Raw genomic sequence first — 14,183 nt, 5'->3', positions numbered from 1 at the left:
CCTTTAATGTGGTAAATCAGAAATGGGGCCCCCAGGGCTTTAGTCTGTTTGGCTTTGAGGAAATATTGCCAGTCCTACCTCTGTCCAGGCCTGGCTATAGGGGAGGGAGGGTGGATTTTGTATGGGCTGAGACTAGTGTCTGCATGGGTACATAGATACTTTTCTTTTCTTTTCTTTTCTTTTCTTTTCTTTTCTTTTCTTTTCTTTTCTTTTCTTTCTTTCTTTCTCTCTCTCTCTCTCTCTCTCTCTCTCTCTCTCTCTTTCTTTCTTCCTTTCTTTCTTTCTTTCTTTCTTTCTTCCTCTATTCCTTTATTTTTGAGACAGGATCTCATTATGTAGCTCTGGTTGTTTGGAACTCACTATGTAGGCCAGGCTGGACTGAAACTCACAGAGCCTACCTCTGTCTGCTTCCCAAGTGCTGGGATTAAAGGCATGCACCACTATGCCTGGGTTCATTTTCACGTATTAATTTTCAGCACTTTATAAAAAGAGAGTACCAGCTTTGCTCCAGATACCCAGGTCTTTGATCTATAGGACTTGAAGGCCTGGCAGGCAGAGAATGATGGGTAAGCCTTCTGCACCCATTGACATACAGAATTCAGAGGGGGTGTAGCTCTGAGGATCTGTGGACCTCAAATTGTGTGTATGCATGAGTATGTACACATGTCTATTACTTGGTGTGTGTATGTGTGTGTGTGTGTGTGTGTCCTCTATACCCTGCCTCTGCTTCTATGGATTCAACCATGGCTAGAAAATATTTGAAATCTGATCTGAATGTGTACCAATTTTTCCCTGCCTTTATTATTTCCTAACGATATAGTATAAATATCATTTATTTATTTATTTTTAAAGATTTATTTATTTATATATACGAGTACACTGTAGCTGTCTTTAGGCACACCAGAAGAGAGCATCGGATCCCATTACAGATGGTTGTGAGCCACCATGAGGTTGCTGGGAATTGAACTCAGGATCTCTGGAAGACTAGTCAGTGCTCTTAACCATGGAGCCATCTCTCCAGCCCATAAATATCATTTATATAATAGTCATACAGTATGAGGTACTGTAAGTAAGCTAGAGACACCTGAAAGAGGATGTACTTAGGCTTTATGCAAATTCTATGCCATTTAAATAATTCATACATTTCTCTTTTGAGACAGGAGGTTGCTATCTGAGTTGGTCTCAAGTGCCTGGGTTCAAGCCCCTGCTTTTGGAACAGTGGGATTCCAGCCACCCACTGCTCCTGTGTCTTTTTATATAAGGAACTTGAACACCCACAGATGTTGATACCAATCTCCTGCAAACACCAAGCGATGGCATTTAAAAGCCAATCTAGCAAATGGGGTCAAATGTTACCATAATGTCACATGGGCTCAACAGCTATAGACATTCCCTGTATTTTATTTTTGGTATTTTAAATATATTTGGTTTAATTATTTTCTATGTTTTACTGTGTTTTAAAATTTGCTTCCACAAAAAAAAAACCAAAAAACAAAAAAACATGTAAAGGGCGCTGGGCATGGTGACTCACACCTTTGACCCCAGAACTCGGGAGGTAGAGGCAGGTAGATGTCTGTGGGTTTGAGGCCGGCCAACCTGATCTACAAAGCAGGTTCTAGCACCTCCAAGGCTACAATGAAAAACAAACAAAAACCACAGAGGGTATGTGGCTTGTTCAAAGACACAGAGCAAGCTAACATTTGGAAGCCGGGTCAAGGAGAGTCTCACCTGCCGCATCCGACAGTCTCTGGACTTGACTCAACTGAAATGCCAGTTCTCGAGAGCAATGGTCATGGGCCTCAATTTCTCATGCTCTCCCTCCTCGCTCTGTGACAGACAGAAGTGGATTGTTTTTTCACTTGACCTGTGCTGCTCCTGCTGGATGGTAAGTGCCATGGGGACAGCTTCTCATTCCCAGCTGTACCCCGAGGGCACATAGTTACTGAAAAGAATGAGCCACAGAGGGAACCACACACACACACCTACGGACACGGACACACACGGACACACAGATGCCAATATGCCTCTCCTCTATTCTCTTTTAAAGTTTGATTGCTCTGTGTGCCATGCAGATGTGAGGAGCAAGGACTGAGAGGGCCTCTGGCAGGGAAGCATGATGTCTCTGGAAAGGATGCTGGGAATACTGGAGGGTGGCCCTTCCCGGCCACCCACCCACAAAGGCTCTTTTGGGAGAGAACGAAGCTCTTGCAAGCAGGTGTCATGGGGATCTCAGAGATGGGGCAGAGAGAGAACAGGAATGAGAGTGGAAAGTACTATCTCTCCAGAAACAAAAAAGCCCTTTAGGGTCACCGGATATGTCTGTCTGCCCTGGGCCAGTGCTAAGCTTCCCTCTTCTTATTGTGGACGAGCATCAACAACACAGATCTGACCTGCATCTGCTCCTGACGCACAGCTGTGGGAAGTGGGGGCAGGAGGGCATGGGAGCCACAAGCAGGGCAGGCTTACGGCCAATGTGTGCATTAACCAAGGCATTGCTTTTTCAATACCCATCTCATCTGGTACTCAAAACTCACAAAGCGCGAAGACAAAAGTCAACGGGTGTATTATGAGTCATACCGGTCTTTTCTCTCTCCTCCCTCTCCCTAAATTCGTCTAGTTGTCCCTGCTGATATTCTCACTTCTCAGGATGACTCAGACAGAAGGTTTAAGCATTCACAAGCAGCTGTGTGTGGCACAGGGTTCCACATATGCTGCTTGTACCCTGCCTGCTCTGATCATTTAATGTTCTCCTCCCAGGAGAGTCTGTGACAGTGTCTGTGGTTGGCTTCTCTCTTTTTGCCTCCATAGTGTTCTCCCATGTGCTGGGGAACATGCCTTTAGTATCCGAGGAGTCAGGCTCCAGCATTTTGGAGGAGTCTTTTGTTGTCATAGTAACAGGGAGTATCGAGGCATGATGGGATATGAAGGAAAGTGAGCCCTGTGCATTGCTACCGCTAACCACAATGCAATTCCACCTCTGAAATCTGGCTGGTCTCGCCAAGATTGGCTACAAAAGTAAAATGCAAACTAGACTTTGAAGAGTTAATTGTAAAATGTAAACCATCTTATTTAATACTTTTTTTAAAAAAAGAACTGATTGCAAGTCAAATTGTATTTTAAATATATCAGCAATACAAAATATGTGACAAATCAATTGCATCTGTTCTTGCTTTTGTAATATGTAGAAACTATATGATTCTAAATGCTGGAGGTGGTGTAGGTGAGTCCGTGCATTCATGTGTACATGCGTGAGTGTGTGCAGGTGTGTATCCAACACACTTCCATTGAGCTAGGCTCCTCTAGAGACTTGGTACAACTGAAGGTGAGGAGCTGGTGGGGCAGGAAGGATTAGCAAGAACAGCTGCCTTCATCTATAAATCCAGGACACAGGACTGATGTGTCCAGGGCCCGTGGGTACTACCATCAGACCAAGGGACACCTCCAGTTTCATCACTCCATATTTAAAAAAAAAAAAAAAAAAAAAAAAAACACCTAGAGAAATGGCTGAGTGAAATTTCTGCGTACAGGGAACCTTCCTAGCCAGGGCAGCCTCCTCCCTTCAGCCCTTTCTAGAATAGGTAATGGCCCAAGGAAAAATGGCCCAGCAGGAGCTCACTGGCACTAAAGACTCACGTTGTCCAGAGCCCTCTCTCTAGTTGTCCAGACAGGGGCCTGTGATCTTTCTTGGCCTCTTCTCCGTGGGCCTGAAGAAGCCAGAGTCAGCCCTGAGGGAGGCTTGAGGAGCCTGCAGGCTGGGCTCAGTAGCCTCAGCCCCTAAATCATTCATGCAGGGGTGGGACAGGCCAGGCGGCACGAAGGGGATTTTCATAGATTATATTGAAAGAATTACAATGGTGCGGGAAAGTAACCAGGTTCCCACAGTGTCCGGTCACTCCTGTGGGGGCTGTGGGAGCCGGGTCTGCCTGCCTCTTTCTCTCTGAGCAGCAGCACACACAGTTTTTTAATAATTAAGTAACTTTAATTGTCCTGGGAAAGCTTAGCTTGCCTTGGGGCATGCTGCACAAACTCATAATGTTACCAAGAGAGATTAACAAATGAGGACTGAGAAATGATTCTCTTTTGAAAAAGCGCCTCACTGTTAAGCCTTATTATTCAAAGTTTAGAACCTCATTTATCTGCTTGGGGGGGGGGGGGGCAGGGGACAAGGGACAGACACCCAAGACCCAGAAACTAATGCATATGAAATTAAAACTCCATGCCTCTGCAATGCAGTCTAAAGAACATCAGACAGGAAAATGTTGCCATTTATTGATTGCATTCCGGTGACTGAGGGAAAATCCAAGACAGAAGAATTAATAAATAATAGCATTAATAAAAATCCATTCTTCTCTAGTGCATCCGTTGCTTAGAAGAGATCTCACCTTAGCGTTTGGGAGTAACTTTTTCTCTCTGGTTCTTTTAAAGAAAATTATTCTAAATTCTGTGATACCACCAGTGTGATTGGCACACGAACATGCAGTAAATAATTGATGAACAAATGAGCACAGCAATGAAAGGAGGAAGGACCTCAGGAAAAAAAAAAAAAAAGGATTGTCCTCCCACAAATATGCATGGTCAATATGAAGGATAAGCAACAGGAGAGTATTGCAGTTCGCACACAAGGTTGCCCAGGCTGGGAGACAGGACATCAATCGTGTGTCACACTAGCGGTGACACAGCTGGGGAGGAAGGGTGGAGAAGCTGGAAAATTAGGGTAAGAGGTCTGAATGTCTAATTAATAGCCCCTAATAGTTTGATTCCCCTCGACTGCAGCTATTCCCTAATCAAATCCTAGTCACCCTGTGGCACGGCCCTGGAGTTTCCTTCCGTTCACATCATAAGTATTTGTATCCTAAATGGTAAGTTTCCCAGTTTTCGTGAGCATGGGTGCAGGCTCTGCTTCTCAATAGTCAATCTATACTGACTGGCTGTGCTCATGATCCAAGGACCATGGAGCTACACGGGTAGTTCTCAACCTGTGGGTCCTGACCCCTTTGAGGGGGTGTCAAATGACCCTTTCACGGGAGATCGTCAGAAAACACGGATATTTATTTTAATTTATGATTCCTAAAAGTAACAACATTACAGTTAGGGAGTAGCAATCTGTAATTGCTGCTTCAAAAGAATTCTGAAAATCATTTTATGGTGGTGGGGGGAGGCAGTCATCACCAGAGCCTGAGGAACTGTGTGAAAGGGTTGCCGCATTAGGAAGGTTGAGAATCCAATTAGATGGACAGAGGCTTTGGCTTTGAATCTGGAGTTTCAAGTATTCCCTTCTCTCTGAGCCTCTGTTTCCTTATCTATGAGATGGGCATGGAGAGGTGGACTCTGGTGTGTGTATGTGTGTGTGTGTGTGTGTGTGTGTATGCTGTGTACGTGTGAAAGACAGCAGTAGAAGTTTCTGGTAGAGTTTTCCAGGGACCTCTATGGGGAGGTCATTTTGAGGGGTACTTCTTTCCTTCTATCACCAGAAGCTTCAGGTCTACCCCAGTTCTCACTCTGTGGGCCTCAGATACGGCTCAGGTGGCCCCTCCTTGTGAGTACTAGAGTAGGAGCCAAGAAGCCATTTGTCCTATAGTGTCACCTTGACCCTGCACAGATGTCCTTGCCTGACATTGCCGTCCCGGCCTGCCCGTCAATGTTCACAGAGAGTCAGGTGGCTTAAACAAGGAGAATGGCTGATAACACTCGGGGTCTATATGTGTCACAACTAGGGAAAGTCATTGTCTTCCAGGTTCTTTGTGCTCTTGTGTCACCTAAGGGCCTTCAGGGAGCCACAGCAGAGCTCTACGCATCTGGAAACCAAGGCTGTGAGGATTGACGCGCCTGGTACCAGGAAAAGCTCCCAGGTGCGTGGCTGGCTGAGCTCTGCAAGGTGAGCTGACTGATGCTGAGCACCTGTCAGGGAGAGCAGTTTCTGAAAAGAACTAGTATTGCTACTAACGACCCCAGCCGTCCAACCCACTCCCAGCATTAGCTATTATAAAGAGTGTGTGTGTGTGTGTTTCCTTTATCAAAATGGTGGCAACTCACGCAGAAGGGCTGCTGCATGGTCATTTCATAACTCCTATACTTGTTACGGGGACGCTCCGTACAGGAACACAGAGAGCAGTGCCAGTCATTGTAAATTTCTTCTTTTGTTAAATTTTTACATTTTATTTTATGTGCATTGGCGTTTTGCCTGCATGTACTTCTGTGTGAGAGTGTCAGATCTTGGAGGTGCTGATAGTTGGAAGGACAGAGGTGCCATGTGGGTGCTGGGATTTGAACCCTAGTCTTCTTGAATAGCAGTCAGTGCTCTAAGCTGCTGAGCCATCTCTCTAGGTTCTTTCTCTCTAGCCCCACACCAATCTTGGTACATGGCCCATTAGCATTTCCTTTTATTTAACCGTTAATTTTTTCTTTTTTCTTTTATGTGTATGGGTATTTTACCTGCATGTTTGGATATGTACCACATGTGTTTATCCAGGCCAGAAGGCATTGGATCCCCTGGGACTGTTGTGAGATACTATGTGGGTACTGAGAACTGAACTTGGGTCTTCTGGAAGAGCAGCCAATGCTCTTAACCACTGAGCCATCTGCCCAGTTTCCCAAAATGATTAGCCCAGGTTGGCATTGGACTCATGATCCTCCTGCCTCCATCTTCTGGCATATCCTATCAGTGTGCTACAACAACTGGCTCAATTTTTTTGCCTACTGATAGACCTTGGGTGGTTTTGAGTTTGTTTGTTTGTTTGCCTGTTTGCTTGTTCATTGTTTTAATGACAAACTTGACATTATCTGTCACTGTAATCTGGTGCAGTGAAGATTGTGGGGGACAGAACTTTGAGGGGTAAATGTTTCTGTCCTTAGTTTGCTAATTAATTGTTTGACTTTGGGCAAGTGTCACTGCCATTGTGGGCTTTGGTTTCTGTCAGACGGGACCACTGAGCCCTGCCTATTGTCTAGTGTCCCTCATAAGATTCCTGTCTCTTATCCCCTGAGACTCCCCAAGTCCCAGATGTAGTGGGGGCACCACCGAAAGGGACAGTCCCAGCTACAGCTGTGGGTGGGGCAGCCCGGCTGGGTGATGGGGTAAGCCTCTCTCCTTGCTCAGCTCTGTGATGCAACGCTGGATTCAGACAAGTTTGGCCTTGCTTTCCCCTGGGTCCAGCATGATTCAAGGCCTGTAGCGTGGCTTCTCTACTAGCTGATGAGCTCCAGACACCTCTCTTGGCAATAGTCTTAACGAGGTCTCTGGGAATGTCTGGTTACTCATGTGTTTTGCAAGGGCAGCAAGAGCTGAGAGAGAAGGAGGCAGCTAGCGTGGCTTCCTTCCTGAGTTAATGACTTCAGCCTCGTGAATGACTCATCCGTTCTGTGCCCAGGAGAGCTGGGTGGTTGAGCTGGGGCTGGGGTGGCAGGAAGATGGGTGACGCCAGAGGTGGGGGCGTGTCCTCATCCTCCTTGCATGGCTTTGGGTCTTGATGCTCTCTTTAAGGGTGTCAGAATGAGGCTAGGTGTCCTACTCAGACACCTCTCTCCGCTGTCTACTCAGGGGTCACACACTTCCTCTCTAGTCTTAGCTTCAGTCATGCAGGAAAAAGCTAAGTGCTTCGGGAGGAATCCAACTGGAGAGGGCCGAGTGCCTGTTGTCTGATTAGGTACATTCTGCTCTGTACCTAAGAGGGCCTTTTTCACATTAACCTTTCACCCAGAGAACTGGGATAAGAACTACATTCAGGTGAACTACAGAAGAACTACTTCTTCGAGGGATGTCCACACTACCTGGCTGGCTTCTTCACCCCTCATATCTCAGCCTATTGTAGACTCCAGCACCAATGGGAGCGGGACTGTATATACCTGCTTTAGAGCAGCGTGTGAAGCCTCGTTCTGTTGTTCTTTCCTTAAGGGTGCATCTGCCAGGCCTGCTGCTGGCCCTGCTCCCTGTCTTCCAGTGGGCGTTAGTTATCGTCAGTGGCACGAGGACATGCCCATGTTGTCATATCCCTATAAGCTGCATGTGGGCCTCACATAGTAGCTCTCCCTGTCCCCTGTCCCCTGTCCCCAAAGTCCTAAGATGTGCCTGTTTAGTCTGGGGACGGGTTCTCCTGGTTCCTCTTCCCCTAGGTTAATGTTGAATTCTCCCTGAACATTTAGACCCTCTGAGAAAAATGGTTCCCTTCCTATTAGCTCTTTACTGGGACTTGTGACATCCCACAGTCTGTCAAGGATGGAAAGGACACCATGTTATTGCTGAATAGGTTGCTATGCCAGGCAAGCCCATCTTACTCTTAAAACTGAAACTGCTCTTGCTTTGTCTCCAGTCACTCACAGGACAGAGCCTGGAGAGTGCAAACCTCATCAGGTATAAGCAGATCTGTGGCTCCATCAGTGTCCCTCCCCAAACATGAAGACTGCAATAGTATTGCAGAAACCGTCCCATAAGAAAGAAATCTTCGGGGATTCAGGACAAGGCATCCTGCTTGGGCTTTCTCTAGGGCTATCCCCAAAGAATGACTTTATATGTTCAGAGTGGACAAGGGAGACTCTAGCCAGGAGGTAGGGAAGCAGGCCTCTACTGAACGGGAAGTGAAAAACGAGAAGCCTAGGGCTCAGTATAAGGTGTCCTGAAGAATGACACCCCCATCTGAGCCTTGGGTCTGGGCAACTGCCTCTTCTGCTTCCTGTCCCCCAACATTCTAAGGAACCGAACCAACATGTGTGTTTTCTGAGACGAGGGGAAAGTCAGTGCATTGCACACTAGGGTCACCACGCTGGCTGGTTCAGAGAGTGCCCCCCTCCCAAGCTTTTTAATCTTTTCTGTTCTGTTCTCGATTCCCCCCACCCCCTTTCCCCTTTGCTGTGCTTTTAAACACCAAATTACTGCAATCACAGGGCATGGGTGGCATTTTTCTCTTTAGAAATCCTTTTCCAGGCAAGTACGCAAAAGATGTTTTCATACTTTGGGCTGAAAGGGAGGAGAAGGATAAAAAAGGCTTAGTTCCCAAGTTGAGTATTTCTCTGAAAACAGCCTTGTGAATGTGAATGCTTGGCCTGTCAGCAGGCTTACTTCAGAGAATCATGGCATCCTGCCTGCTGAGCCTGAAGACCTGACAAGCTGGCAAGGGTGTGTGTGTGTGTGTGTGTGCGTGCGTGCGCGCGCGCGTGTGCGGGGGAGTCCCGATGGCTAAGCAAAGGGGATCTGAGAAGGGCAGGAAAGCTGTGTGCCACATGATGGGACAACAGGGAGCACTTGCCAAAAGAACTGGGTACAATCTCATAAAAAGGGGCTTCCTCAGACTCAAATTGTACAAAGTAAAGGCATAGGCAAAGCCAGATGCCAGCCCACGGATACCGTCAGGACTGCTCTGCAGGAGCACGTAGGCACTGTCACATAGGTATTTAAACCAGCTGGTGAAGCGCATCTGTGCCAACATCCTCTAACAGTGGTGACTTACAAAGAAATGGCCCTGTGCAGGCTGCTTTGCTGAACCTAATTTCCCTTCCACCAAGGGACTGGGAGCGGGGAGGGACAGAGGTAGCAAATACTTCTGGAAAACCACCAAAGAACTGCAGAGCAAACTGCTGGGTCTTACAGGGGAAGTGGGGGTGGGGGCTGAGTCAGATTTGCTATCCTATCCACAGGTGGGAGGTAGCTTATCGTTTCTGTATGACAGAGCACAACACAGGATCCATGCTGATGAAGAGCTAGACCCAAACCAAAAGGAGTGTGAATGGTCATCTTTCTAAATTGTACTTCAAACACACCAGGTGACCGTGGCTGAAAACTTTCACTGTGTCTGCAGTTTCCAGGAAAGCCCCCTTACTGCCCCCCCCCCGACCCCCTTACTTGATCTTGCTCTAGGATTCATTCTTGACTGGAGAGAGTGCCAGTCACACTGTTGGTCTTTTAGCCTGTTGAGTGGTGATTTCTATTATCTATTTGCTTGTTTGGAGACAGGGTCTCACACTGTTAACTCTAGCTGGCCAGGAACTCAGAGCAATCCTCCTGCATCAGTTTCCCAGTGCTTGGATTTCATGCATGATTCAAAGCATAGCTGTTTGTTTGTTTGTTTGTTTGTTTGTTTTCTCTAGTCATCAGTGCCTCTTGCCATGCAGAGGGGGCTAAGGAAGGCTCAGGAAGCTGACGGGGCCTGCCCCAGGCCTCAGTCCTACCTGATGAAGGAGCTGAGCCTGGAGTGCAGCTCAATTAGCCATGGAGATGAGGCTCTTTTCATAGAGTCCAGCATGACCTGGGACTGAATTAGCCTCAATAGGCATGCCGCCATGTCAGGAGAGGGAGGGATTCCAGGGGGAAAGGTCCAAGAAGAGGCAGATTCTTCCTTCCTCTCTCCAAAGACAGTAAAGGCAGTCTGCCTCTCTGTACTGTGTGAGAGATGATTGTCACAGAAGGTGAAACTTGTCTAAGGCAGGCAGAATAATAGCACTGAACACACATTTTTTTTCTTCCCCTCCCCCTCCCCCTCCCCCCCTCCTCCTCTTCTTCTTCTTGTTTTTGTTTGTTTGTTTTGTTTTGTTTTGTTTTTTCAAGACAGGGTTTCTCTGTGTAGCCCTGGCTGTCCTGGAGCTCACTTTGTAGATCAGGATGGCCTCGAACTCAGAAATCCGCCTGCCTCTGCCTCCCAAGTGCTGGGATTAAAGGCGTGTGCCACCATGCCCAGCCCTCCTCCTTTTTGAGACAGAGACTTTCTATGTAGTCCTAGTTGACCTGGAGCCTGTTCTGTATATCAGTGTTATATATATGATATACTACATACTATATATTAATATATTATATTTACATATAATATCTGCAATATATGTTATATATGTAAAATATAAAATTATATATAATATAATGAATTATTATACCATATGTTATATTATAATACATTTATATATTCGGCAATAGTATATATTAGTGTTCAATATATAATATGTATTATACTATATTAGTGTTTTACACACACACACACACACACACACACACACACTAGTGTTGCTTCAAGCTGTTAATTTGTAGTAATATGCCACAGAAGCGATAGGGTGTGAACAGAAGGTTAGTGCCAGGAGAATCCAAGGTGTAGTATGGGAGCACAGGTGTAGTCTGTGCCCTAGACTCCCAAGACAGAGCCCTGGTATCAGGATCCTGCCATCTCTCTCTTCCTGCAGCCAGGAGGCAGCTCAGCAGCCTGAAGACCATACCAGCATCTTGCCTTGAGGTGACAACACACAGGGTTCTGGCTCTGACCCGTGTGAGAGTGACACTCGCTCTTGAACATATTCAAGAGGACAGAAGCCTTTAGGTTAACACTTTCCTCTTTCATTTATGGGTCGGACAGCTCTCGGGTAAATTTCTCAGAGTTCTTCAGAAGTTCTCAAGGTACCAGGCCCTGCTTCTCCGCGCCTGCCCCTGACCCCCCAGGGTAGCTGCTCAGCAACTATTCCTCACATGTCTCTTCTCTGTTTCAGTCCCATACTTCTTCACTTCTGAGCCTGGGATTGACCCAGAACAAACATCTGTATGCGAGCCTTTGTCTCTAGGCCAGAAGCAGAGGAAACTGCTAAAGCAGCATAACAGCAGCCCGTGTGGTGCTTGCTCAGGAGGGCACCCCAGTCTCCAGAGCTGAAAGGAGCATCTGAGGGGCGGTGTTGTTGGTGCCCTGAGACACTCATGGACTGTGGCATAAACACACCTCTGTCCTCAGATGCCGGCAGAGTCTCCAAGGATACTTTCGGTTTAGTTTGGAGATGACCGATAAAATCGCAGGGCTGGTTTTGAGGCCCCTGGCTCCCAGTTCTTTAGTTGCTTGAGTCCAGCCTCCCTCAGAGGCAGCCAGTGGTCCGATCATTCAGAACAGATGTTCTCCTGATGAACTTAATTGCATCATTAGCAGCCCGGCTACAAAATGGGCGATTGGAGAACTGCCGGGAAGTGGGGAGCCTCCAGGGCAGCTGTTCCTGGGGCTGGCTGAGCATGCCTTTGCAGTGGGTCCTTCCTGTCTCCCCCCTCCGCCCCCCCCGCACTGGCCTCTCCAATTCTGAGCCTTTCTCACCAGCCAGAACGAGAACAGATGGAAACAGACATCATGGGCATCTCCAGCTGATGTGGATTTCACAGCGGGCAGAAGACTAAGGAGAGCAGACAGCATAGCCCCTTCCCACGGCCACTTGGGAGGCCATACTGTCCAGCTGTCCACTCTCACTTATGTGGAAAGGACGTAGGACTTGAGACTTTGGGGTCCACTGGTGTCGGGATGGGGGGCAGGGAATGCAGAAGCTAGAAACACAGTACTCCAGAGCGTTGCATTTAAGCCTGAGTTCCAGAGAGGCGTGGGGATGTCGGGGAGCAGTGCTTTGGCCAGATCAGCACTCAGTTCCAGCCTTACCGTTCAGCTCATTGCTTACAAGGCTTGACTCCTCACTAACCCCCACTAATGTTCCTTCTTCAGCCCGCATTGGCTGCTCACTGGCCTTTACCCTTTTCTGTCACCCAAACCTCCACTGTGCTCCCTGGATGTCACCATCCTCTAAAACTGTCTGAGCCTGGCTTGTTGATTGTCTCATGTCTGTGTCAATGGAAACTGATGGTGTTATGCCAGTTTCTTCAGTACTTGGCCATGTTTTTTCACCGTGCAGGGATGACACTGTCTTGGCTCCCTAGTTCCTACAGACATGCATGGTTCTGTTTTGTTCCTTTAATATATGTCCAAAAGCCAGTATCAAATGTTCTTCCCGAAGACCAGAATGAACTCAGTCTACTGAAACAAAGCACTCACGAGCCGGCCGCTCAAGTCACATTTATTCCTCACGGTTCTGGAGGCTGGGGAGCCCAAGATCAAGGTGACACCCTGTGTTGCAACTGGTAGGGGCTCTTCCAGGGTTACAGAGAGCTACTGTCTCACTGTGTCCTGACAGGATCGAGGGGGACTTCAGCTGCTCCCTCTTCTGGAAGGCCCTGATTCCCCATCCCAGGGGCTCCCTCCTCATAACCTCATACGCACCTAACTAGGAGTCCTCCACAAATGCCAGGAGACTAGGATCAGGCTTCAGTCTATGAGAAAGAGCAGAAGCATCCAGTTACTAAAGCCCCTAGCTTATAATGGTAACAGCCTCTGAATTCAACTGTTAGTCTGCCAAAGCGACACCTTTGTAACGTCTTCTGTGTGACAGGTGGTACCCGGGGCTTGGGAAATGTCAAGGATGAGTGACCCAGACCCTGTCAGCTGCTGCTGCAATGCATCCTCAGTAGCAGGATAGGATTTATTCAGGAGAGAGGCATGCTACTGAAGGCTGCCTCGGGTTCTGTTCTGCCACCCACTCCAGGCAATCTTGAGAGAGTCTTGGGAGGTCACCATGTACGAGCTAAGATGCCACTTCAGCTTCTAGCTGGTCTGTTTATAGTATTATTCACTCTTAGACAATATAGCCTTATACGATTATTAATAAATACAATACAATTATGCTATTTTAGTTGTTTGAGACAGAGTCTCACATATTCCGTGCTAGCCTCTAACTCGATACATAGCTGAGGATGGCCTTGAACTTTTAATTCTTCTGCTCTGCCTCCCTGGTGCTGGGATTACATTGTGTACTGTGCATACCGTCTGATCACCTGTCAAACCCAGGGCTTCAGTCATGCATTCTGGAGGGCATCCAGCCTGAAGCATTCAGAGCTTCCAAACTCGCAGTCCATAAGGCCTATACATCTATTGGATGGTGATGATATGGGTATACAGCAGGGCTTGTGATGACCAACACAGCAGCTCCTGGACACACACAGCCTACTAATGTTTGCTTAAATTAGTTAGAGTGTAATAGAATTAATAAACCCACTGATCAGAATCAGCTGCATCTGTGCAGCTCAGTAGCCACTGGGCCATCCTCAGAGTGTTGATACTCTGAGGCCTTTTTTGGGTCACCCACAACAGCTGTCCAATGAGTTTCAGGGCATGCCCAGGGACAATCACAATACATAGACGTCTCCATGCCAGGGGCCAGAGTTGGCAGACTGAAGAGGAAACCCTCATGGCCACCTTTCCTCCTTCTCTCAGACTTTCCTGGTCTGTCCATATAGCAGTGGGCCTAGAGAGACAAGAGACCCAGGCTCTTGTCTATGTGTAAAGTCTGCCCAGAACTTAAGGACGTAACTGGACTATGTCTGCTTCAATAAAAATCGTTTATGCTGCTATTAATCACAT

Source organism: Mus caroli, unplaced genomic scaffold, assembly GCF_978045245.1.
Source record: "Mus caroli unplaced genomic scaffold, Mus_caroli_1 scaffold_17, whole genome shotgun sequence".
NCBI classification, from domain to species: domain Eukaryota; kingdom Metazoa; phylum Chordata; class Mammalia; order Rodentia; family Muridae; genus Mus; species Mus caroli.
Note: the sequence above shows the minus strand (reverse complement) of the source record.